At 43.4% G+C, this 23,239-nt stretch overlaps 1 protein-coding gene and 1 non-coding gene across 2 annotated transcripts in view; both read left to right on the top strand.

Moving 5' to 3' along the window:
• Positions 1-23,239, top strand: part of LOC118504626 (protein winged eye) — a 263,745-nt gene that overhangs the window by 50,686 nt on the left and 189,820 nt on the right. The window lies entirely within an intron of this gene.
• Positions 17,465-17,536, top strand: Trnap-cgg. Its single transcript has one exon. It is a non-coding gene; the product is annotated as a tRNA-Pro (tRNA).

Here is a 23,239-nt window from a genome sequence, read left to right as displayed (position 1 = left end):
TGATTTCGCAAGCAACACGCTGTCCTGCAGTATGTTTTTGATGTGTAAATCAGCTGCCATCGTCCCGCAACAGTTACGTGCTTTTGGATTGATGCGATTTAAATCAATTTCAAATTAATCAACTGTCAATTTGTGTGTCTGTTTTTCCAAATGATATTTTTCCTCCGTTCGGTACGCGACTACGCCTTAACCCGATTTTTTTCCCTCGACGATACTGCAGGACGTCGTCGTCGCACCTACGAAACGTTTCAAGAGTGGTGATCCCTTCTTTTTTTTTGGCTGGGACCACTGATTTAATTGACCTATTTTCCAGTTCATGTTGTAAGGGCGTGTAGAATTGATAAATGGAGGGAGTTTGCAAATGTTCTAGAACGCATGCCTACCCGTCACGGTATTTTGACGCACCAAATCACCATCGCTAGACCGTTTGACCAGAGATTTCGGAAAATTTCCTGTCCGGTTTTTGCGCAGGAAGATTTCTGTGGTAACGAGAAGGGACACATTCGTAATTGAAACCCGTTTTTTTATAACAGCGTAAGAAGAGAAACAGAAAAAATGGGAACAGCAAATTTTTGGAGGGTCGCCAAGGAATTAAAATATTGATAGATATCATGATAGAATCTGTACTTTTTTATATTCTCAATAGGGGGAGATTTTTTTATCAGTCGTAGCGGAAACATAATCTCATTAACTTTGAACGATAAGGATCTCTCTGGAACCCTTGATTTTTTTCTGATTGTTTTTCTTCTATCTGGATTTCTTCAACAGACGATAATTGAATCTTTAAAAATCAATTCTATATTTTACATGATAAAAATAGATTGAAGATTTTCTGTTGTGTAGCGGCAACTAATGACAGAACTAGTTACCCCTAAAGAACGTTAAAACATCAATAAAGAAACATATAATGAAAACCGATCTTGCTACGAAGCAATACCTGTGATCAGAACCCTGCTGGGACCGCCATTTGATGCCAGTAGCTTAACCTTTACCACGCATACCGTGCCAACTGGGAAAGAACAATAGCCAAACCACCAACAAAGGATCATGAAGGATAATCAAAGGGTAAAGTGAACAAAACTTAATGTTTGGCCAGGCTGAACCGAAGGGCTGTGGCGTCGTGGTCTGTAGGGCCGGTTGCTGGCTTGCTCGGTAAAAACCCAACGCTTATGAATTGGAAATTTGAGACCCACGATTGTGGTTCATTTTACAGGCAAATTATTCTCGTCCCGGCCCTGGCAAAACTGTCAGCCGGTGGATGCCATCGTGTAACTCCCGCTTGCCAGCAAGAGTGATAATGGTCGGATGGTCTGAAATGAGACAAAATAATAATGGACTTTCCAGGGGGGGGAAATGCCATTTTCACTAGCATTTCCCATTCCAACCGGTAGAGCTTTTGAACTAACTCTACCACTCTGTCGGGCAAACACTGCCCACGAACACTCACTTGCAAGGCTAAATAGTAGGTAGGAATCCTTGCCGTTACCACACTGGCTTAAAAGCAGCTAGAGGAAGAAAATCTCATCCAGAGAGCTGACTGACCACCGGTCGGGGTCGGTTGACGATTGCTTTGCCGTTCAAGAATGGGCAAATGGGCAAGAATGTTTTGAGTTTTTGAGCGGACGGCCAGGCGGACGCGTGCAGCGAGTTTGTAAGAGTCGTTACAAAAGCGGATCAAATTGTACGTGACGTGGTACAAGCGCCTGTCTGCGGTTCTGTCAAGTTTCTGGACAGGGCTCAATGTTGCTGCCCGAGGATTCATTTGCAAAATTGATACAACACAAACCAGCCACTCTATGGTCGGACCGGTCAGACTGCACCAGGGGCGAGCCTTTTGAGATTTTGGCCAACGGTCAGTAAAGTACCCGACGATCGGAGATTTCAATCACATCGTTAGCCTTTTCATTAGTTGCCCAGGTTCAAAGGCGAAGGCTCAATGTTTGGAGGTTTAGCGACGAGATTGGTCTTTGGTACTCTGGATGTATCCAATGCGGTTCCTTGTTTTTCACTGCATCGCAATCATAGCCAATTGCTTCAATCTCAAAAAAGGGAATTAGAGAACGAGCAGAGTGCTGCAAAATTGGAAGTAATTTCGGAAACAGTAATCAGCAAATGATTGCCATCGGCTAGGGATTGTCCATTGGTAGAAGGATGTTAATGTGTTGAATGTCAGTATGATGTCGCTTCGATTAGCGCTTGCTCTGCTAATTTAGTGTAACTCGAAGCAGTTAATCTATTAAACTTGTCGATTATGATGAATTTCCATAGCATAGAACCATGCCATGAGTTCAGAAGCTCGTATTTGTTACTTATTTCCCTACTATATTTCATCTCTTTCAAGATACTGTTTCGCTACGCTACCCGTAGTTAGTTCATAGTTTTACAGCCCATTTAACTTCGCTTCAATAGCAAGTCATACAGTGCTGGGTCCGTTGTCAACCTCGGCACAGGCATTGTATCGTACGGTGTCGCATCGGTTGTAGCGCTCACGTATCGTGCTCATATATCCCGGCAAACATTCATCTTACACTCACACACTGGGGACAGAAAATCGGTGAACTGCGAAGGAGTGTTGACAGCCTTGGAAAGGTTCCTGTTTCGCCGCATCCGTACACGGGTTATTAAAGTTTGAACACGTCGTTGTAATGCGGGCAGCGACTCACTTGCACGACGTCTTATCCGGCACTGTTTGCAGGATCGTTGCAGACGTGCTTTTAAAGCCAGCATTCGGTCAACAACGTAGCGGTACCTATCCAGCAGCAGCCAGCCCCAGCCTGCCAGGCGTTTGATGAGCAGGTTCCCCACTCTCTCTTGGTGGATAACCATGAGCCGTCCAAACACAAAACCCGTGTTGTCTCCACCGTGTGGATGCTAAAATATAAACGTTTGGATACTCTTTGAGCTATCCGGCAGCATCCATGGCAAAGAAACGTGATCCTAAGCCATCGTCAGGATTCGGTGCTAGATGAACGGCCATATTCAACGTCCCTTGACATTGAGGACAAAGTCGGCAAAGTGTGTCCTTTTGGAAAGTACGCACACGACGTCCGACATCCAGCCTCTGCTCACCCGTCCCGCGGACCGTTCACGGATCTTTTGTGTGAAATTTTCCGATTTTCCCTTTTAATAAAGCTGATAAGAAACTTCTCTCTCGGCGGCAGAAGCGTCGAAAAGTGGCTGCGATGGGAGGGTGTGTGGTGGCCGTTTTAATAAAGAGCTTTGTTTTCGTTGAATTACAAAATAGCCATGTTTTCACAGGAACGAATCTGAAATAAATCAAAGTGAAATTAATGAAAACAAACACGGAGAAAGTAGTGGCCCGGGCTTCAGTCCTCCGGGCAACAGATTGGGGTGAAAGGCGGGTAAATGTTTCTGCCACAGGAGAGGGAAGCAAAACAAAATCTTCCTCGCTCCACTGATGACCGTCGCCGTGGCGGATGAGTGTGGCAGCCCGTTGGCCAGCTGGCTCAGTTCCCTGCCGTTGCCGAAAATGAATCTATTACACCCCTGAATCACAAGCTTATGGCTGCCGATAGGCGTAAAGTGTTGTAGATGTAGAGTAAGGTTTGCGGCAAACTGAAGGGTGATATTTTGCATGCTTTGGCTCAATTATGAAAGAAAAACATGGCTTGAATAAGGTGCCTTTCCAAGGTGACTAACTGTTGAGATTTGGTGGTATTAATGATATTCCAGTCCGCAAACTCCAAATTAAGACACTCAAAGAATGAAAGAAAAACGGCTGACCTGAGACGCTAAGATGCGTTTTTCACTGAAGGATAACGAAAGGATATTTGCAAGTTGACTGGGAATATAATTCCTAAGGTTCATCCTGTTTGTTATCGTTCATCCTGATCGTAAATTGTCTGGGTTTTGCATACTATCACGTCTTAAAAAATATCCTTAAGGTCGAAGCTAAACAAAAGATCTTGAATTTAATGCCACAATTTTCCTATGAATTGTAAAAACATTATGGGACGAAAAATGAAACATGGATCATAGATTTAGATATGGTTCTTCTTCTTCTTTTTCTTTGGCTCTGCAACCTCCAGAGGTCTCCGGCTGCCATCTCTGGCTTTCTGTATGGGCCCCTGCGTATGGGGAGACGGTCTGGATAGGATTTGAACCCCGAACCTCCCGTGTGAAGACCGGCGCCTCAACAAATAAATCAATTCGCATACAAACGATAATGATAAATTGATATCACAACTGTTGTTCATCGTAATACCATTAAAATCAACACGTGCACCCTCCATCCGCATTTGGTGGCAATAAATTATTTCACGAGCAGCATTTTGATGGCAGCCAAAGTTCACAAGCTTTACGACAATACCATCACGTACCTAGAAGAATTCATCTACTTTCCCATCTGTTTTTTGCTAAAAGCAAATCCGTTACTAACTATTGCTAGCGTCTACTAACAATTTCGTATGAGCACATAAATCATATTACCAATGCTGTGTGGATCCGTATGCCAACCGTTGTTCGTTGTTGAACGATAATAATTGACTTTTATCGACATGAAGAGCCTCACGTACAAAGGGAGCAACTTTCAAATGACAGCTTGCCGAATAAAACATTCCCATATCTTGTCCACTTGAGTGGGCCACTAAGATCGCACATTTGACACGGACATTTATGAAATGAATGAAATTCTTCCCCTACACTGGTGGATTGAGTGTTAGTTCATTTCCCAACTGTAGATTATAGCATTCTTGACCGGGATCCGGGAAAATCCTAGCTGTAGTTTTCGTTGTGATCAGGATCAGGATCCTGCGACCATTCTGTACAACGCAAATGTTTGTCCAAACCTTCCCTCAAAATATGGCAATACCTTTCTCATACCCAACACTGTGCACCGTTCCATTTAATTTGACCCCGAGAAGAAGCTCTCAATTATCTTCGGTTGGTTTTTGGGTAACGTTTGGAAATGTACCGCACTCTCATCATGAAAGTTTAATACTTCCGTATCAGTCTAACCGTCCTAAGTGCTTGGAGGGAGGCTGAAATATCTCTAGAAAGAATCAGCAATTTAATATTGCTGTCTCCTTGTCGTTTTCATTGCACAAGGGGTGTGTTTCCATGGTGAGGATTATGTCCTCACGATTTTTACCATCACAATGCCACCACAAAAAGAATCGTTGTTTAATATTTCCTGTCGAGAACTGATGAGTTAGTGGAAAAAAACGAGAGAAATGGGCGTATAATGTGATTATTTATGTTTAAATTGTTGTAACGTTCATTTAGTTTTTGAGACCCAAACAATACGTGTGAAGCAAGAAATACTAGCTTGAACAAGCTTCGGAAACTATTATAGCAACTTAAGTACTTTTTACTTTATTCCTGTTTACATCAATCTATCGCACTTTAACTCGTTCACAGCAGCGTTGCAACCCAGAACGTGCTAAATCGTTACCAGATTCAAGGGCTTTTTTACCATGTAATGCCCTTTAAGATCAGTCTACTAGCCTTCTAGCACTTCCGCTCGAACGTGTATCGTTTCCATCCGAAAAGCGCGTCCATATTCCCAATCGCTCCGAAACAACGTCATCAAAGAGACCTGGGACCTGTTTCGGGACCAGTTCACCATCGCAACGATCTCGGTATGTGCTCACTCTGCGGGAATAGATTATCCTGTACCAGCCGTACCAGTAAAGCCGACCGGTTCGATTTGTGGACATTTTGCTGCAGGACATTGTTGACGCTTGGCCAGTGATGTTGCGTTGTGGTGTTCACGGATCCAACGTCCGGCGCTTACTTTGGGTCTGGAGGGTAGCGTGAAATTAAAGAACAACATTATCCGTACGCGTACAGAACGATGAGCAGGTCACCTGTGTGTGTGCGAGCTGAATGTGAAAGACATTATTCCATCATGCAATCGATGTCCATCGTTACCGGGATCAGAGTTTCCTTTGGGCTATCGGGAAGTTTTAGGGATGTGAAATGAAATTTGATTTGACTGCGTATCAACGTTATTGACATGATCGCACTCGTCAGCGACGCTGTTACTTTGTTGGGATGGCCTACAGGCATACTTCGTCCACATCGTACAGAGAGACACTAAGCAACATTGTTTTGTGAACTACAATCTTCAAGTAATCAACCTGCGTCCTGATACGATCTGAGGTATAGCACACTTTGTGAACCGAGTAAGACAAGAGTTCAAATTGATTATATTATTAGTACTTTAACTCCATTATTAGCTATGCCATGTTTCAGCAGTGATTCTCCTCAGGTTCTTTATTGGGAAATTTGAATTTTAAACAAGACGTTAATCATGCAATCGATAGCGGTAATAGCATAAATTCGACACCGCTAATTGCTAGTCGCTCTTTAGTCTGTTCCAGAGAATTGTTAAGCATCTCATTAAGTGTAAACGGAGAAAACACCCATTAAAGCGCTGCGTAAGCTTGCGAACTTTTACTACAAAGACTAGAAAACATTCAGTATTCTAGCGCTGGCTCTTGTATCTCCTCCAGAAGCATTCATCTGCTCGTTTTGCACCCATGTTCTAGTCTAGTGTTATTCACTACTTGCTTCCCGGTTGTCAGCAATTACCGGTGACGCAGTTCACTCTGGCTACAGTGTCTAGCTCTCAATACCCGTGTTTACCTTTTTGCAACTCTCACACATCCCAGCGCAAATCCTAATTCCTGTGGTTAAATTGTTGTCTGTTTTCTTCGTCCCGTGACAGTGGAGAACTATCGCAGGGTAGCGTTACGCTTACTGGCAAGTGTTTTTAACCGCTTGCCGTTGAACCATTAGCGATGTGGCAAGAGCGACTCATTTTTCCAGCTCGGTTCCTCGCTGGTAGCGTACGCTATCCGGTGGTTAGAGCATCCCTGGTCTTGATGTAGTGTCCAGGTACTTTTGTGCTGGTGGTAGCAGCACCAGCAGTACCTTGTGCTGTTCCGGTGTGAATCTTCTGTCGCGATCACTTTGTAGCAAGTTTCACATAATAGTGCAACCATCATCATGACATTGAAGGTCACGGTTGGGACCGTGCTTGCTGCTCAGCGAATAGTTGAAGCGAGCAGATGGTTGTTTCGTACCAGTTGCCACGTCTCTATCCGGGCCTGGACCCGGTTGGTGGAGGTTACCGCGCGTCAAAGTAAGTGATGTTTTGTGACTCGGTTGAATTGTGAAGATTGCTGTTTTGAAAGTTGGTGCAGAGCTTGTCTGCATCGCGTGTTGATAAAACAGACTTCAAACAGTGGACGCATGGTGGTTAAAGCTTTTGGGTAGAGAGAAACTACAAAGATATTAGTTTAAGCTAAATTAGCTCATTCCTTGCGAAAGTTGATTAACACGGTTAAATGAGGCGTTAGTACACAGAAGAAGGATATTACTAACGTGGTGACCATCAGGATACTCCTTAGCACGCTTGATTCGACGCAATTTAACTCTCCGATTGCCCTATAATCTCCTCACGTACCAGGCTAACTCAATACTTTCTCATTCTCAATGCAAATCAAGCTTCTCTTATCTTGCTTTTTATTTCATTCTCAAGACAGCAGCATCGCAAGGGCATATATAAGGGCTGACACTAAAACACTGAACGTTGACTGCTGCCTACGAGAAAACAACCCCGAACAGAAAACAGTATTTATGTTCAACTGCTTTTGGCTTCCATCCCATTTTGTATGCAGAGTATGTAGCTCATCTAAATGTTTATTTTAACGCTACAAAATAGAGCGATAAAGCTCACACAGCATATAAATAGTTTCCGGGAGCCAAGGCTGTTAAGTGTTGTATTATTGGCTGCACGTTTGCCTTTTACGTGCTCTTGATTGTAATAGTGAAATGATAAGAAAATAATGAATAAATAATCGACTAGCGACGTGCTTTGTAGGTAATCTTTCTTGAATGTGTAACAGAAGCATAGTTTAGTTCTTTTGATTCCATGGAGTTTCCTTGGATCACTTGTTTTATTTAGAATGTATATAATTGTTTACCAAAACAACATTTAGGGTAATAGGGGTCCCCAGTAAATATATCTTCAACATTTAACAAGGAATACACTACATTCTAATTACATTATGGATGATTATTTGATAGCAAACTGGATGATAGTTTCCTTGAACCTGTACGTAAAATTTGTGAATCAAAAATTCACCCCATTATCCTATTAAGCTTCATTTATACAGTAGACCTTAGACTGTCTGTCGGTTCCTGTTTGTCCCTGCACACACTGCACAACGCGCGTTACAATGGTGCTTCCAATACGACGATTACCAGCACGAAGCGCTATGTCAATAGTAGCTTCTTTCCCGGTAGCTTCGCAACCCATGCTCTCCCAAAACAGTGTTGGTGCCGTTTTATTTATCAACTTGCGGTACAAGAATGGAAAATATCAATATTTGCACTCGAGAAACATTTATTCAAAAACCCTCGCTGCTGATAGACGCGCCTGGCGGCAAGAAAAAACATATCCGTTAGAGCTCTTCCAGCGTGGAAAATGCTTTTCCAACAGGTAACGCAATGTTTGATAGTAAGAACTAGCTGTAAGTGTGTAACGCTTTCCAGGAAAGTAGCGGAGGAGAGTTTCGTGAAAATGGGGGTTCACCAGACGAGGTTACGAGCTGATTCCATTGTGACATTTATGCTAGTGACATTTGTCTTTCCCATCGTCCCATCCTCGAGTTCCTCCAGGAAGGTATTCCCTTTTTCTGGATTGAATGAGCGTTCCTGCTCGTTTTGCTCGTTTAGTCGGTGGAATTATTTCTATTTGCCGTAGGTATTAGTTTCATTTCCCAACCAAAGCCCATCGGACGCAGTTGGCTTTGGGGTCTGGATGCTAGAATTCGTACAGCGTTTCGTACGTTTCTTCAAACTCATAGGCTAATCTGTCCCGATGGATCCCAACGGTTGAGCTGCATGCAGCAATCCGGATCTCTGGTCTGAGATTGAAAAATATAGCTCCTTTCTGGGCAAGAAGAAGCGCCTGTCACATTTTCTGCCTGTGCCTAGCGAAGGGCCATGTGCAGTGTTTACGGTAGTAATCAAAATAAAAACGCAAACAAGGCTCAACGAACTGCCATCGTTACGTTTGCCAGTCGTTCTTGGCGTTCGGTGACAGTTTTGCAAAAGAAACCCGAATAAACTCCACACGTACCGGAACCAACGTGATGAGATGTTGCATACGAATGTGTATAGATGGTTCCTCCATTTGCCAAGTACTGTGTCTTTGTATGAGTTCTTGTGCTGGTGGCAGTACGACATAAGGATTCGGTTGTTGGTTTTTCATTTCATAGCCTTCGGTGCTCGGTTCGTATGCAAGTGAAGCGATTTCACAGGTCATACCAGGGGCAGCTGGAACATAGCTATGTTGGCAGAAAGATTTGATTTAAAGCCTTCGATAATTAGGCCTTCGTTGCATTTCATCATGGTGAAGCTGTAATTCTTAAAGGAGTGTAACTGTGTGTGGATATTCCAACACGTGCAGCCGAGACATAGGAATTGGCATAAATTTTACAGCTACAATGGTGCACCGATTTATTGTTTGTGATTTACTGACGACATAACGATTGTATTAAGCTGAAAATGAATGTTGAAAACTGGTTGCCATAATTGATGATGCTATAAATTGTCTAAATATGTTACTGATTCTTTTACTACCATTTAAGAGATTTCTTTCTTCTTTTAAATAAAAAGCTCTCACAGTATCTCTTTTATTGTGTGAAGAATGTTGAACAATTTATATATTTTTGAGTATCTTGTCTATAGAAGATGATTCGTACAGCAGTATTGTACCTTCAATAGAGTACCAACAAAACTAAATCCTTTCTTGAGAAGTTCTATAGGTTCCGTAAGAAATCCCATAGGTTTATTACGCAAGACTGATTCACCATACTCACTCCAGAACTGATTGTCCTAAGCCGAACGTAACTCATCGAAATAAAACAAACAAGAACTTCAGTAGCTGCTTTCGGATAGGCGTTTCCTTTATACAAGCGCCAATTCTTTTCCCTAGCTCTAAGCCGTTCCCTATCGCCGAGTATAATTAATGAATCTTCTGATGTATCAACTTCGCGCCTGAGGGACATCCTTTTGCCTAGCAGCAAGGAACTCCCCTATCTTTCCTCCAAAAATCTCGAACTCTGTCAAGAAGGAGGCGATAGCGAGAGCTTGTATCAGCTTCCAATACAAAAGTTCCCCCGAGGCTTATTCCTTGCCAACAGGAGCGCAGTAGCTCGCTAGCAATAAATCTGATTTGTCAGCCCACCCTGCCAATGATCTTTACTGCAGCCGTGAGCTGCTTTCTATGACCCGAGGTGCGGTATTAACCGTCCTATTTCACTCTCACACAAATTGAAACGTAGCAACAGGCAATCGTATTGTAGGTGTCGCATTTATGACTTAAATATCTAAATATCTTTCCCTGCATGTACTGTTGTAGACGGTTCGTATCGGTATGTATGGAGCCTCGCGTCAACATACCCTTTGCCATGCGTAACCACTTTAATTAGGGGCATCCAAGCTGAATAATTAAAAAAATATTCTATCCATCCACACCTCATCCTTTCACCCTTGCTTTTCCTGAGGGTGATTTTCTATTTCCAAAGAAAGAGTTGGAAAAAAAATCTCAACAGTAAATGTTGCAGCTTTAGGCGAACAGCTTTTCGCCATAAACGAACCAGTGCCTCAGGTGGCCTCAGGTGTATCGCGCTACGTAGGGCAGCAGGCATAGCATTGCACGCGAAAATATCATCCCCGAGTCAAAAGAATAACAAATGAAATGAGTGAAAGAAAAGGATTAGCAGCCGTGACTACAGACAGAGCTCGGGCACGCTGCAGCACGTCGGCCAAGTGAAGCATTTTTTTATGAACTTCCCCAGTGGGTGAGATAATAAGAGCACAAGTATAGAGTGAAATAGGATTCATCCCTCGTTTTTTTTGCTGTAATTTAAGTGAACCTTTCAAGTCGGTGAGTTTGTTGATTGCTGTCGGCAGAGGCAAGGGTACAATAAAACCGTAAAGGTGAAAGTAATATGCACTCAATTAAACCGCATTTAACAGAAGTAAGAAGGCCCCGTAGCCGTGAAGCAGGTGTCAGCAAATCTCATGCCAATAAAACAGAAAGGTTTAACAGTCAGCAACATCAGCGCGGATGTCTCAAAAAGATTAAAAATGCTTAGTGCGAAAAAGGGAATTGCGTTCCCTACTTTTCAGCACACCTTCGTAGGTGCATACATGGAGTTGGTTAAATAACACGAACAAGTTTTATTAGGATTTCTCATGTGTTAAAAATTGATTACTGACAGAAAAAGGGACTTTGTTTGTAAAGGATCCTTGCTTTCTATAATTCAGCAACATCCAATATGTATCATAAAAAAATGAGTTCGTCTATGACACATCACCTCTGTTAATTAGGTTAATTGAAATTAGGTCCTCAACCAGGCATCATCCTTACTACACCAACACGATAATTCTTACCTCACGTTGAATCCTTTCCTCTACAGCACAGGAATGCGTTCGTAAATCCCTGCTCTATTGCCGCTGGGAGTCCTTCTTAAATTCAGCCTGCAAAGCATGACCCGGAATATAACTCACTGAAACTGAATGGCAATCACCGTGCGAATCAGATACTGGGAGTTATCGTTCCATCCGATTTGTCTTCTTTCCTGCTATCTTTCAGCGCTTGAATCCTTTTCCTTCCTGTGCATGAGGGTCTCAGCCGTTCTCACCTGATTAATTGTCCGTAACGGTTGGAATGGGATTGGTAGGGATAGGTCGTTGGAAAGCTATCTGCGAATAGCCGAGCGTTACCTGTGCGAATGAAGTTCTACCGGTGGTGCTACTGGTATAGAGAAGAACTTCCAAGCGTCGAAGAGCACGGTGCTCGTTATCTGATTGAGGAAACTATTCTTCAACTGCTGGGTAGAATGTCTCGTTGTTTTACCCTTAACCATGGAGCAGTAGTTGCTTCTTTGGCTTTTGTTTGTGTCTGATTGGTTTAAATGGTTATCTTTCCTATTTATTGGTTTTAGGGTGGCAAAGGACTATTTTTGCGGTTTGTTTTGGTAATGAATCTGTGAATTAAGAGTTTTTAGATATGTTGAGGCGTATGATGTTGAATTAATTAAAGTTTTTTTGTTAATTTTTGACAGAAAGACCAGGTATTTTGACTTTTTGGTTTATTGATGTCGAAGTGGTTTTCAAATTCGATAAAGTTTTTGAAGAATAACAATTACAAGAAATCGTAAATAATTTTTATGTTCATATACCAGAGGCAAGGAATCTTTTCTACAACAACGTCTGTGCTTTTCCTAATATAGCTTATCTCCCCGTCAGACCTCCTTTCAATTTTGTACTCGCATTCTTCATGCAAGAAATAATACATCCATCGCACAGATCCTCAATCTAATCTTCACTTTCGTTCGTGAGCGTGAGCAGAAAAGGAAAGGAGCAAGAAAAAAAACAGTTGTAGGATTTCCATTTTGTTAGCGCCATACTTCAGGCGCACACCTACAAGCAATCCGTGGCAAGCGTATTTCTCTCCCGGCGCCTGGCGGTAGCTCTGGAACGGAGATGCTCCTATTAATCTGTCAAATTATTCTTACACCCAGTGGATTTTCTGAAAGATGAAGCAACTTCTCGGCGAAGCCGACAACGTCGGCAAGGCGTGGTGTGTATCCGGCAAACGGGAAGGGCGAATGAAAACCGCCGGGAAAGATGCTCCAGAGAACAATACTTCTTCCTCACAGAGTTTGCTGGAAGAGTGCGTGCTTTTTGGAAAAGGCCGAGTTTTTCTTCTTCGTGACGTGCGATAGACGTGTAAATAGAGGCACGATGGTGGCGTTCGAATATGCGATGCTTTATCAATAACGCAACTGTGGGTAGAACACACGAAGTGAAGCAGGGTTTTGGTAAATAGAAGAGATCTGTAGAAAAACGAGACCGGGGGAAAGAAGACAGAGAGTGTGAAAGAGAAGTGAACGATACAGAACGAAACCGGGGAAAGGATACACTGCTTGACACTCGCTACCTTGTCCTGTCGCTCGATTCGCTCGGTTCACTCGGTAACAAAAGGAAAAGTTCTTCCTTCCCACTGCGTAGCCCAGGCAGGAGGGCTATAGCAGGGCATGCCGGTTCTCCGCTGCTTGCGCCTGTCGAGCTGTCTTGTGCCGGAGATAAAGATGACATCGTCGAACAATGGAAAGTAAATTTATTTTCTTCTTCAGTCACTCATTGGCTTCTCCACACGCGCTCGAGAACTCCTCCGGTGCGAGATCCTTTTGCAAATCGGCAAGGACGGTAGAAGTTTGAGAAAGTCTTCCCATCAGCCGTTTTTCCCGTCCACCATGCATACCGAAAACCGAGTCTCCGCTGGTGCTTCGGGGCCTTGGTGTGCCGCTGCAGGAACCGTGCAGTAATTCGGTGCGGCATTTAGCACGTTCCATGTTAGACAGCCCCGAGTGCTATACATCAGCTTATCCTTTATTTGAATGGTTGAACAGCTGTCAACATTGATAGCCCAGGACCAGGACCGACAGCAGCACGGTGGACGATCCAGAACCAGAGTTACGCACGCTCATGTAACGGTAATGTCAGTCTTGCCGGAAGGATCTGTTTCTTGCCATTGTTCCTGACCGTCGAAGCGTGAGTCCATGTGAGAGGATAGAAATCGGGTGCATGTACGTCTAGATGGTCCAAATTATTTACACATCATGAGAAGTTAATTGTGGCACAGGACCGGTTAGTGCTGGTGGTGCATTCATCATTGGTGCTAGTATCGCTTATCAGTATTGAAATGCATTAACTGCTTTTCTTTTCGAAAGCCGAAGTACCCGATTTACCCGATGTTTTGTGTATGTTAAGCGACACTGTTCGTAACATGCCGGAATATTGTATAGGGCTTTACGTGTAGCTTAAAGTGTTGGTTCCGCCATATTGAAGCGCGCGATTGTTGAAGCTTTGTCACATTGTGTTTGTTCGACATCCAGTGGACAAGAGTTGTACCAAAGACCATGTAGCGACTCAATGGTAAGGAGGAACAAACAAAAAATCAATTCTCATCAATTTACAAACACGACTCGGACCAGGACTCGTGCGCGGTCGTCTTTTACTCGAACCGTGTCTGTCACACCGACAGAGAGGGTCATTCAGCGAACGGCCCTTTCGAAACCGCCCCGTATCTATTGAACGTCGTAAACGACGGAATGTCACACTTAATCCAACGATAAATCACCATTCCGCATCGTTCGCATGTTCTGCGCATTGGTTGCACTTCCCAGCGACGAGCGTTTGCAAAGCGTTCGGAAAACTTTAGTGCCCCGCGGGCGAAATAGCGAACCGTTTTGGAACTTTGTGATAGTATTTTTTATTCTTTGTAAAACTCGTGTTGGTTCGAATTTAGCATACGTCTCGCCAAACGACGCATAATTGCCCTGAAAGGATTTGAGCTTGGCGAAAGTCTGGGCATATGTGTAAAATGTAACGTTTATCGCCATCTAGCAACAGAGCTATGCATGTACTTTGTCAACCGGAGATGCCTTTATCGTGTGGAGGTTGCAGTTCTTAGTCGCGAAATTTATGCCGCACGCGAGGATCTTTTTGAGATAAATTTGTGTACCATTAAAAACTGCTTCAAAATGCATTAAGCTGCGGGTAAAGCACTTCAGATTTATGTGCATAGAAAGTCGAAGTAGACGTTGGAATTGTTACTCTATGGCTGTGAAAGAGTTGCTCGTTTGATGATGTTCTTCATACTTACCAGAGTTAAATGCTTCCTTAAAGCATCCGAGACGCCAGATTTGTGGTCCTAATCAATAGGAAAATAATTTGAAGGAAAGCAATTTAAAGCTTGCTCTGAGCCTTCATTTGAATAACAACTACAACTGCAATTAATGTGAATGAAACAATATTTATTCTTACTTGGCAAGTGATCCATTCACAACTAACAATGCTTCATTTGAATCGTTCTCTGTGGTTATCACTTCATTGTCACATCCACCGGTTGTCAAATGCTTCGAACTGGTGACATCACATTCACAACCTCCCCAACCTTCCACATTTAATGTGTACTCATAAAAGCAATACAAAAATACATACATCATTCCACGACACGCAAAGGAAACACGGTTTCGTTAACATTTATATTGGTGATGCTAAATTTGAATATGCTTCTCCACCCACCGGTACCGCAGGGTTCTTCCGCCATTTCTAAATCATTCAGGGATTCATTTTCCAGGGGGGAGCAATTCCTGGTTCGGTTGGCATAAATTCCCCTACGTCTTACGAGCGTCTGCCGAAACAAAACAGGGGGCCAACGGTGGATGATTTATGAGTGGTTCAGTATGGTTCATTAATCAATCCCCGATAGCGCACAAGCCATGGCCAAACGGGAGCAATAACGCCAACGATTCCAACTGCTGCGCGGTCCTGGCTCGATCGAATGGCCGAAAGGAGACATCCGTGAACGATGATGAAATACACAATCATTCGTTTATTATCCGTCATGCTTTCGTGGTCACGCATGAAACTGTGGGTGTGGGTGGTATACGCGGCGCGCGGAGTGCGAGGATTCAGATTGATACGATGTTTGCACAATCCGGAAGCGAATGGCTTCATCAGTTCCGCCCGAGGTTGAAAGGTGACGCGGAGGTGGACCAATTTCTTGATGAGACGACTTTTAGTGACTTTCTAGTGAAGCGTAGTTGGAATTTGATAAATGTCCTTTAATTTCTCATTTTTTCTCTTTCCGCACATTTAAGGGCTAACAAATTAATGTAATCTTTGTGCCACAGTGGTAGAAAATTCTTTCTCTGCCAGAGTAAAAATTCAAAACTCATACAAAACGAACTCAGTAAAAAAGTAATTAATGTTACTGAATAGAGTCAGTAAACGTGAAAATTTTCTCTGTTGTTCAAGGTCAAGGAAGAAAAAGTAACGTCCTAAACTTTGGTAAACGAGTTGGACGAAACAGTAAATTAGTCAACTCATTTCCCTTCTTTGAATGAACTACTACCATCCCTGTTCATCAACTCTTGCCCGGGAGTGCCGCGAGTCTAGCAAGCACGCCCCAAAACGAAAGGGAAATCGTTTTTCCATCAGGTCGCAATTTAATTAGACTACTGTTCGTCCTGCATGCAAACGAGGCAAACAGTGAAATAATGGCTAGGATTGGGCTTGGAAAACTTTCGATGTTAAGGTTAGTATGGTTGCGAGGCAGTAGCCTTGATACCGCCCGGCAATGTTGCCTGCCCATGCCAGTTGGTAGGTGCTAAAGTTTCACGTTTGCGTCTTCTTCAAGGCACGACGAATACCAACCTTTTCTTTGCCAACTTTTGGATAATTATGTGTTGCAGGACGAGGAAAATAAAACGTGAGCCGTGGCCGTCCACGCTCCACGCGCTCCCATACCACAAACCTTGCCTTGCAGTTACGCCAAGCTGTTGCATTATTGGCCTTCAAATGGGCAGTAAAAATAGTCGGAAAATTTATGCCCACCAATAGAATCGCCGAGTGCCCGAAAGGCGACGCTAGTTGGGGACGTGTAGTGTGGTACAAGGAAAATAATTTGAACCGAAAGTTTTTCCATCTCGTCGAGCCGGTGTGTTCGGGGCCGCAAAAAAAAGGGGGCCACGCGCTCTGACGAGAGACAATTTGGACGATAAATTTCAAGCAAATTGCAGCTCCATGTTGCTAGGTCTCTCGTTCTACGCTCACTCCAAGGGGATGCGCCTATGCCAGAGTTTGCCTGTGTTGGCTTCGAATCTTGATACAGCCGCGCGCTGTCTTGAGGCGGCCGGTCTATCCAATGCTGGCGGGAGTTCAAAAGCGGTAGGCCAGCATGCAAACAGTTTCATAAATTTTCGCTCCCCTTTCCAAATGGCTGGACGGCCTGCAGTAGTGGTAGTAGAGTGGTTTAAGCAGGACCCCGATAACTGACGGCAGTGGCAGAGATTTTTTTGTTCTTTTGGAAGGTATGGAGCATAGTACCGATAGAACTGTCGGCAAAACTAGCGCCTGTCGGCAAGTGCTTTGTGGCCGTGCTCAAGGACAGTAGAGCATTGCATCGATAGAATCGGTTCCACCTGTGGGTGTTGTGCCGGAAAAACGAGCAATCGGTTTTAAGTGATCGATAATGATGTTAAGACATATTTTATTGTAGTTCGGCTCTGTTTAATGTTCTCGTTCGCTTTCTCTTTCGATCGTTGCCTGGTATCGCAATGCTAGCGTTGAATGTCTGGTGCCTAAGAGAGGCGTCACTGTTTCTCACTTCACCAACAACTTGTTTAGCCATAAATCGACATGATAAATGGTCATCTGTAGCATCAAATAGAGTGGCCTAAAAAGGTATCTAAAAATACAACAACAAAAACTCTGCTACAGAAATGAAGAAGTACTGGCTACTATTAGTGTGAAGTTCGCTTTCTAGAGTCTTATCAGCGACTGGTGGTGTGAGGTTGATAAAAGTAGCATGTTTTCAATTTTGCACATTATTTTAAGTACTTGTACATGTGGCTCGTTGGTCTAGGGGTATGATTCTCGCTTCGGGTGCGAGAGGTCCCGGGTTCAATTCCCGGACGAGCCCGCTGATAAGAAAATGGATGCGCTTATCCATATATTTTGCTGAATTTGTGTGAGCCAAGGTGTCCTATTACTGAATTGTATTTGATTTCTGTTGCATCATTTTTTTTGTCGCCTAGCGACAATGCTCGAGTGCCATAGTGTGCCATGAAATAGTGAGAACGCTAGAGTGCTGAGCGACAATCTGCTGAGTGTGCGGACTACCAGGCGATCAGCAAAAATGACAGGCCACCGCCCGGTGGACGAAGCATCCGGAACCGTTCGCGCCAAAACCCCAGAGCACTCGATCTCAAGCACTCGCTGCACGGAACTCGGTGCTCGGAACCGGCGGGGTAACTCGAGCCTTTGCGCCCGCGTGTATCCGGGCACCCGGGTAACCTCGGGTAACTAGCCAACCCGCCGAGTGACCCAGCTGCGAATGGCGGTTGTGTGAGTCCACGTGTTACCGGGCGAAGCAAATCGTACCCGATCGCCGGAACCCACACACAGCACATCATGCGTGTCACCATCCGAGGGCCCACCCGTCTGAGTGAAATGGTGAAATCTGTGTGAATGGGTGGTTCCTCTGCCAGGGGATATTCCAAAGGTACTCAACGTTTTTCGACTCCCGGTACACTCGCCACACTGGTGGCATGCTGTCCGCGTATTATAAGTTTTGGGCGCGTAAACTCATCTCATCAGCAAATGAGCGTTTGCAATGAATACATCACATTTCGAACGGAAATCTTACCCTCGTAAAGCCAACCCACCTCCCACCCAAATAAAGCCACACTTCACACTTGGGCGGTCTAATGAGCGATACGTGTTTGCTCACGCTGGCTGTGTGAAAAGTCACAATCAGATTTCTTGGGGAGCGTTTCGAGTACAGGGATGCTACCGGCCGGAAGCGAAATACGCCGAAGCAGAAGAAGTCTCATTTCCGCACCGGAAGTGACGGATTTTTCGCACTAAACTTGACTGAAATAAATTGAATGGAAATGGTGCACAGGCAAGAAAATGCTTCACAGAAAAGTTGCTCATGAAAATGGGAATCTCATTCCAATTTTGTTCGTGTCGCGATTTTTGTAGATGAATTAGAGTCTAGGACGGTGCACATCTTTATGCAAGACTGGAACGTGTACGAATTAATTTAGCATTTCAATTTCATTTGACAATTGCGAGCGTGCTGGCGTACTGGAGAGCTGTCGCAGTTTGTTGATGTCGCTCTTCATATATATATTTTTTTGGAAAAAATTACTGGACACGGACAAATTCAACCATTCTGACATGACGTCGCTTTTCAATGGCCGCACGATGGTGCGCTTAATGCATAGTGCAGTACGCTGTTTCCGGCTGATGGATGAAATCAAATGCAATCAATCATCATCATGATCTCCGTACGCGCGTTGTCGCGTGATTTTATGAATGCGAGATTGGAAAATTCTTACCAAAAAGGGCAAAAGTGTCGCAAAGCTGAGGCGTGATGAGGTTGAACCGTAACGAACGGTAGGAAAATGGGCTGAATGCATGTGATATATGCTCGTTTGATGCCATTTCCAAGCTATTAGTCGACCAGATAGAATCGAATATATGCGTTTTGTGCGATATTAAATGTTTAATAGCGAGGAGCTCAACTAGCATCGTGTTTGGACCAGTTTTCGGTGAAACACTCGATGATGTTCTGCAGGGACTTCGTTGCTTCAAAAAGTGTCTTCAAGGAACATCATAATGTTGAGATACAACTCGCGTAAAGTCTTGTCTTGAACAGAGATGTAGCTCTGTAAAAACCAGTTTTTGTCAGTTTTTATTGGAAAACCAACATGAGTCCTCAAAAACGTGCTTAAAGTTATGAGTTTAACGGTCGCTTGTATTCGACAAAACTTTAAGGTCGTAAAACGCCTTCTTACTGCTCGCCGGAGCCACACTTGACGACGAAACAACAATACGCAGACCAGCTCTTTTGGCAAAAAAGAAAAGAAACAAACAACCATCCATTCTGTATACCATCCTGTGCCCCACAAGAAGTTTTTGAAACGGTGACCTATGAGTCCTGCAGGCCACCCACCCAGAAAAGGGGTCATAACTGTCACGCTTTCATCATTGCCCGTGGCAGATGTCGTACCGGTTTTTAAAGCCATCCGAAAAAAAGTTCTGCTCCAACATCTGCCATTTTGAAGAGACAATAAAGAAGCAAAAAACACAACGAAACACCTCAGTTTGAGGTGCAGAATCCGGTTGCATGCTCTGGTGCAGCTGGTGCATTTAACGGTGCACCGCGCTTGACAATCGGGGCTAGAGAAATTCGCTGTTCAAAGATATACACTACCTTCGGAACAACAAACCAAAAAAGCAACAGTTATGGTGTGAAAAATGGTGTGCAAACAAATAAACTCTTGCAAGGCGTATGGCACTCGGTAAAGTCGAGTCATGCCGTTAAACACGTTACCAACCAGGAGTCACGTGTGTGTGGTCCTGAAAACTTTGTGGAGGTTTGTCGTTTGGAGCCCAGCTTAGCCTGAACCGAAGCTTACAAAAACAGGCAGAAATGTTTCCAAAATGCGATAAGACACAGGGGAGACTGCTATGTTAACAGAAATATGGCTTCCTAAAAGTATATTAACAAACAGATAAGACCTATGTTTCGTTTAGCTCTGTTGTATCAGTGAGACCGAAACATGTTGGAGAATGCAACTAAAAAGAAGCAAACATGTAAAGCTCGTTTCCTTTACCGCTCGGATTATCAGTTCAATGCATCGTTGCTGTCTTGTTTTTTTAGCCATTTTTTCCCAATGACAAGGATGCATTTTTGCAGCACATTGCATGCCGTTCGCTCGCCAAAACACTCAACACCTGACCTTCTGCTCGGTTTGCGCGCGGTACTCGGGGAATTCGTGTGCGCGTTCGCTTCGGTGTGAGAAATTCGAGTCCTCTAGTGAGCGACCGACTCCCTCGCACGCCACTCATCACCACTGGGACGTGTGAGTGAGAAGACGAACCCTTGATACACCTCTCAATGCAATATGTTCCGGCAAACGTCGATTTCGAACGCACTTTAAAGTGAGATGTTGTTTTTTTTTTGTCTTCTTTCAAACAATGTTCAACTTCACCGTCTCACCATCGGTGGTGCTGAGTGTTGGGGCGAGCTATTAAAACCCAGAGCTCCATTCGCTCAGCTAGAGCTCCACGGGTTCACCGTGGTTCGCAGGCTGTCGATAAAAGTTTGATTAATGCGCCGTGTTCGATTCGCTTCACTTGGGCGGTGAGTGTTCGCGAGGTCCACGGTAACGAAGAACGCTGAAATGTATTCCCTCAATCGTGCGTTTGCCTTTGCGCGTATCTGATTAACATTCATTTTGGTCGGCACAACAGGCGAAGGAACGTCCACTGTTCGCGCGCTCTCAGCACACAGCGTACTGTGCATGTTGGCTGTACACTGCCTGACTGGCCCCATCCCCATCGAAACGTGAAACGTGACACGTGCGGTGCATAGCAAACACAACACAGGGCCATCCAGTACTGGAGAGAAATTATCGACTATCGAATTCGAAACCTTTGGAACCTTATACGAAGGGACATATACGTTTTTTTTCTCTCCCTTCTCTTTCACGCATTCCGATTTGGCATCGCTTTGTTGTATCTTGGTGTGACCTCTGTTGCTCGGCTTCCGTGATAGCTTGGCGAGGAACTGTCAAAGATCGCGAAATATGTACGGAAATTGATTCCCATGCGCACCATTGTATCGGATCCGCCCGTTCGGGGTCCGTTTACGTGCCTGCCTGCCAGTGCGTCGAATGTTTCCGGTGAGATTGCTCTCGTACTTGCCGTGCTGTGTGAGGTTGTGGGTTGGTGTGAAATATTCACGAGCCGATAACGACATCGGGGCGGACTGAGCGATCGGAGAGGGAAGTACCAAAACACCGAAATGCAAATCATGTCCCACCGAAACGGCAAGACGTGTATACGTGCGTAATGTTTTTATTTCGTTGCTTTGTTTTAAAGATACCGTTATCGGTTCACATGCTGCAAAAATGTGGTGGGCAGATGTGTTAAAGATTGGATGCGAAAAGTTTGGTAGAGACTCTAGAGCTGGAAGAATACGTGAAGCATGCAACAATACACACGTGGCGATAAGTATAAGACAAATTTTGGTTTGGTTTGAAGAACCTATCTATGAGATTTTTTTGCAGGAATCCGAATGAAAACAATCGAATTAATATTGTGAGCGCATTTTTTTTTTATTCATAAAGAACGGCCTGGCCGTATTGCTTAAAGCTAAATTACAAATATAAGAACAATTCACGATGTTTTGGAAACATTTCCTTCTCCAAAACCGTGAAAGGGCACCTTATCCCGGGTGAGCTCGGTTGATATATATCCGTCATCCAGTAGTCGTGGTAGTGTTGGTTGCGAGGGTCGGTATCGTAGGTGATCATCTCATCCCGTTTGTTTTTGGGATATGCCATCGTCAGTATTCTTTGGGTCGAGATCCAGCGTTCTTCCATCCCTCTGTGAGCGCATTTTATTGTGGTAAAAATAATGATAACCATGTTTCACTACAAGTTCCTCTTTACATGCCTAACTTTTTGAAAATAATGTAGAATTTAGACATAATACATTGCTAGATGTTTTAACATAATGGAGAAGTGTTTTTTGAATATTTTGTGATATTGAATATTTGTTAACAAATGCTAAAAATATATAAACCAATTTTTTTCTTAATTACACTTAATTACATGATATGTGAACAGGTTTCTTTTCCTCAAGTTTAAATAACTCGAGTAACTCTTCGTGAAAGTGGCCTGAAACATCACAAAGTTTACATATTTTTTTATCTACGAAGGTCGGGCTGGCCGTATTGTTAAAATTTTTATTTAAATATTTACGATACAGTTTTCATTTTTCCTTAACTCTACAACCTCAAGAGGTCTTGGCCTGCCATTAATCGAATTTTTATTTGAGTTTGTTCTTGGCTAGATAGCCAGTGCTGCATATGGGAAGACTGTCGTGATGGGATTTGATCCAATATCAGATATACATTTTTAAGTTAACATGGCTAGTAATAATAGCTTTAAAACACAATTAGTATGACTGAATTTCTTTATGAGAATCCAATAAATAGTTGAGAGATTTTTTTTATTCATGTAGGACGGCCTGGCCGTATTGCTAGTTGAGCGTTATTAAGAATATGAAATACTTAGCTATAAAATACTAAATATTTAGAAACATCATAGAAGAGGTTCTGCAAACAAAACGAATAGTTTTGCAATTTTGAGCAAATGGTGGTACGTAGCCCGAGATAAAGTTAAACCCAAGAAGTAGATGGATATCTGGCTTGCTATGCATTATCAAACTAATAATCCACTTTAAACGGTACCAAAGTTCGACAATTTTCTCAGGTCTCAAGTTTTGCATATTTTTTTTACCAGCATAGACATAAAAGTCTGGGTTATTATTTTATTTACATAGTTCTAGTAAAAGGTACGTCTATAAAGATAGGTTATAATGGAATGATTTATCGTGTCTATATTTATTACCACCACTGTACTATTTGATAACAGTTTTATGACGACAGCTATCGTTCAAACATCTTAAATAATGTTTATTTTATAATTTAACGTTCAAATGAGAACCTGCAAATGACGTACACATGAAAGCCGTTTTACTTGGGATGCCGAATGCAACGCAGTTCCTCGCAATGTAATCAATATTCCGATCGCACCAGCGAATC

The sequence above is a fragment of the Anopheles stephensi genome, chromosome 2, assembly GCF_013141755.1.
Source record: "Anopheles stephensi strain Indian chromosome 2, UCI_ANSTEP_V1.0, whole genome shotgun sequence".
Taxonomy (NCBI): domain Eukaryota; kingdom Metazoa; phylum Arthropoda; class Insecta; order Diptera; family Culicidae; genus Anopheles; species Anopheles stephensi.
This window is presented reverse-complemented; position numbering and strand designations above follow the sequence as displayed.